Source organism: Cucurbita moschata, unplaced genomic scaffold, assembly GCF_002738365.1.
Source record: "Cucurbita moschata cultivar Rifu unplaced genomic scaffold, Cmos_1.0 Cmo_Scf00094, whole genome shotgun sequence".
In the NCBI taxonomy this organism is placed as follows: domain Eukaryota; kingdom Viridiplantae; phylum Streptophyta; class Magnoliopsida; order Cucurbitales; family Cucurbitaceae; genus Cucurbita; species Cucurbita moschata.
The window spans coordinates 30,652-34,626 of record NW_019268610.1 but is presented as its reverse complement, the minus strand read 5'-3'; the positions used below and the strand labels follow the sequence as shown (position 1 = coordinate 34,626).

General features: G+C 43.2%; 1 non-coding gene across 1 annotated transcript; it reads right to left on the bottom strand.

The window, feature by feature from the left end:
- Positions 1-2,921: 2,921 nt before the first annotated feature.
- TRNAC-GCA lies at positions 2,922-2,993 on the bottom strand. The gene has a single exon. It is a non-coding gene; the product is annotated as a tRNA-Cys (tRNA).
- Positions 2,994-3,975: the final 982 nt, after the last annotated feature.

The following is a 3,975-nucleotide window of genomic DNA, read 5'->3' as shown; positions in this document are numbered from 1 at the left end:
AGTGTTTGTGGTAGACTCTCCGGCATTATGTCGGTATAGCTGTCTAGTACTTCCTTGATTTCCTCTGGGACAGTCTCTTCGGTGGTTGCTTCTTCTATCAGTGGTATGGCCATGAATGTAGGTTCCTCTCGTGCAAGTCCCCTTTTCAGTTGTATGGTCGAGATCATTCAAAGACTACCTGGTTGCTTGATGCTTGCAGGTATTACTGTGGGATTACGGTCGGTGATCACCAAGCATTTTGCCAATGGCATTGGGATGACCTTGTGTTCTAGGAGGAACTTCATCCCAAGTACCACGTCGAAGTCGTCCATGCGAACCACGACAAGGTCTAGCTCTCCAGTCCAATCCCCTATTTTGAAGGGGACTCTCTTAGAAACTCCCACAATAGGCAAGGCCTCGGAGTTGACAGCTTTCATTTTCCCCGGGTCTTTTCCTATGGTGAGTCCCAATCTACTGGCTTCTTGATCGGCAATGAAGTTGTGGGTTGCTCCAGAGTCTATCAAAGTGCTCTTGCTCGGTTGAGAGTTTATTGTGGCATCCACGAACATGAGCCCTTTCTCTATTACCTCCTTCGGTTCGACCTTCTGTTGGAGGGCTGACAAGAATTTGAGTGCGCCCATTCGGGGGTTATCGTGATCTTCCTTCTTGTCTAGCAAAGTCTCGACCCTTGCTTCATTGCTCTCTTGAATGGACACTTGAAGTGCAGTGAGAGAGGCCCGGTGAGGACAGTAGGATACCTTGTGGGGGCCTTTACACAGCATGCATTGCAAAGGCGTCGTCGAGTGGTTCCTTTGATGGTAAGGCCCTCGAGATGTCCCCGCTTGATTGTTCTGAGGAGGTCTATCCGTCCATCCATTCGGTCTGTTGGGGCTTCCATTTCGCTGGCCTGGTGGTCTGTATAGTTTGCCCCCATTGTTTGGGGCTGGTGTCGCTCTTCTTTGGGATCCTGCTTCGTTCCCACAGTCTACGAGTCTCTCGGCGCAGGCCATTGCGGCAGCTAGGGTTTGGACCCTATTCTCATGTATCTTTGTTTTGGCCCACGGTTGTAGACCATTTATGAAGAAGAACACCTTGTCCTTCTCTGCTGTGCCCCTGATATCCAGCATCAGGGTTGAGAACTGTCTGACGTAGTCCCGTATGTTTCCCGTGTGTTTCAGGGCTACTATTTTCTCCATTGCTATATGCCCTGCGTTTTCGGGGAGGAATTGTTCCCTCAACTCTCTCTTGAGGTCCTCGCATGAGTCGATGGTGCACAATCCATCCTCGATGTCTTGCACCTTCGTACGCCACCACAGTTTGGCGTCGTCTATGAGGTACATTGCGACTACAGTCACCTTCTTGTCGTCGGTACAAGCCGTTGTGGCTTTGAAGTACTGTTCGACGTCAAAGATGAAGTTCTCTAACTCTTTGGCGTCCCGATTCCCTTTGAAGGCTCTAGGGTCTGGGAACCTTAGTTTGTTGGATCCTGTACTAGTTTGTCCAGCCGCGACACCTTCCACGGCTTTCATGGTAATTTCAATTCGAGTGCTCATGGCGGCCATTCTTTCTTGGAGGTCGTCGACTGTTGTTCTGAATTCATCAGCCAATCCATTGAACAAACTCATCATTGTGTTTTGAAGTACATCGAACTCTTCGCCACGTCCCTCTTTGTGTGCGACAGAGCTGTCCGGACTATCAGACGGTTTTGGGCTGCTCGTAGGAGCAACTCTTTCTTCGAGCGAGGTCACTCGAAACAACAGTTCTGCGATTGGCAACCCATCCAGGCGGTTGCCCATTGCGTCGACTTGGACGACTTTTTCACTCAGTTCGGTCACCCGTGTTTCCAGGAAACGGAGGGTGTCAGGGACTTCTTTGGGGAACAGCATTTCCTCCTCTATTTGCGTAAGCCGGTCGGCTTGTGCTTTGGGTGTCGACTTTGTCGTCGACATGATCTCGGTCTGTATGACGTTAGGGAGCTAACAAAGCTCTGATACCACTTGACACAATCGCGCTTTCGAAGGCAGCGGACTAGCGATTGTGCGGCACTCACTTTCTAGCAACAAGTGAGTTCAGCCTATTTGTTCTTGCATCGCCTACGGCCAAGCGACGTACGGTCAAGCCTCTAGCCTCGGTTTTAAAAGAAGGTTTTAGAAAACGAGGAGAGAGAGAGATTTTAGAAAGAGAGATTTTAGAAAGAGACGTTATATAAGCAAGCAAGAGAAAGATAACAACGACTTAGCATATATAACCTTGGGTAGGGAGAAGTTGACGACTAGTCATATCCCCTATAGTACATTCTGGGCCATTTTAGTTCTAGCAGGCCTAGACATGATATTTTTGAGGTGTCTTACGCTTTAGAATTATAAAAGGAAAAATACTAGAATGAAAAGACATGACAAGGGTTTGGCTTGTCATGGGCATGCGGCCATGGGCAACATGCCCTGGACAAGCATGACCGTGACACTCCAAGCACGGATTGCAAGTTAAAAGAGGTTGAAAACAAAGTAAAATGTTAACTACTCTTAGTTACATGAAAGATATGGGTAAAATGATTTCTCGAAATAAAAAAAGAATTAAAATATAATGAACATATATATTTACATTATATTCAAAGTTATTTACATTATATTCAACATAGAGTTTATAGGTTCATAGTACCAAATAAGGGAAATGTTGAAAAAAATCATTTTAAAACATAAAAAATAGTTGGTGTTGTTTGTCTAGGGTAACTACTCTTAGTTACATGAAAGATATGGATACCACACTCTTTTCTTAATGTACATGGAATCGGTAATTATTCTTATTTCTTATTTCTTTTCCCTTTAGAGGGATACCACACTCTTTTCTTAATGTACATGGAAAAGGTAATTATTCTTATTTCTTTTTCCTTTAGACACTCGGTGGTCGGGAGTAAATCAAACAAAGTGTCTGTCCAAAATAAAAGGGCCCAACCAGATTTGAACTGGTGACCTCTTGATCTGCAGTCAAATGCTCTACCACTGAGCTATGGACCTATTTTGCATAATTTCGACTTTAGTGACCTATTCTACAGAGTGTTAGTCCAAAATAAAAGGGTGACCGGTCAAATTCTCTACAACTGAGCCATGGATCAATTTTGTAGGATTTTAACCTTAGTGGCCCCTTAGACATAGTGTCGGTCCAAAAAGTGTAACAAATTTCTATCTTAGATAGAAGGGCCCAACTAGGTTTGAATTGGTGACCTCTTGATCTGCAATCAAATGCTCTAAAAATTATGGGAAGACCATTGATGGAATTGAAGCAATTGATGCTCCCTTGTATGGGTTTCCAATCAAAGACCTAATATTTGATGTTGGCTCTTTTGAAGAAAGAGCCGCGTGATCGAACAACAAGAAATGTGGCGGTATCTCTGAGAACTCTATCACACACATAAAAAAAATGTGTCGAAGAGTTAGACATTACACAGAAAATTTGGCTTTCATCGAGGAGACCCGAGTTTGATAATTTTATTTTCTTATTTCTTTTATTTTATAGTTTCATCTTTTGTCACCAATTATATTTACACTTTGCCTAGGTTTGAGAAGCACTATAATGGATGAGTTCAATAGTATCTTAAATTCAAAAGACTTTTATGAACTTGGTTTGAGAGGCACTATAATGGTCAAGTTCAATAGTATCTTAGATTAAAAAGACTTTTATGAACTTTGAACCTTTAATAATGTTATGTCATAGATATTTGGTTATATTTCAACAAGTGAGGTTGAGGTCATTCAAATGGTTAATGTGATAATTCGGTCATTTTCAAGGTCTCCTTTGTTGAACGCCATCATGGTTGAGATGACTGAGATGAGCACTAGAGTGAGTTTGACAAGGAGGGTCGTAGAGAACCACACCCCAAGCCAAGCTCATGTTGGGCTTAACAAACTGAAAATCCAAAAACACAAACCCTTAAATGGGAACCAGGATGCTAAGGAATTGAAAAAACTTTATTTTTTACGTTGAACAATACTTGAAGGT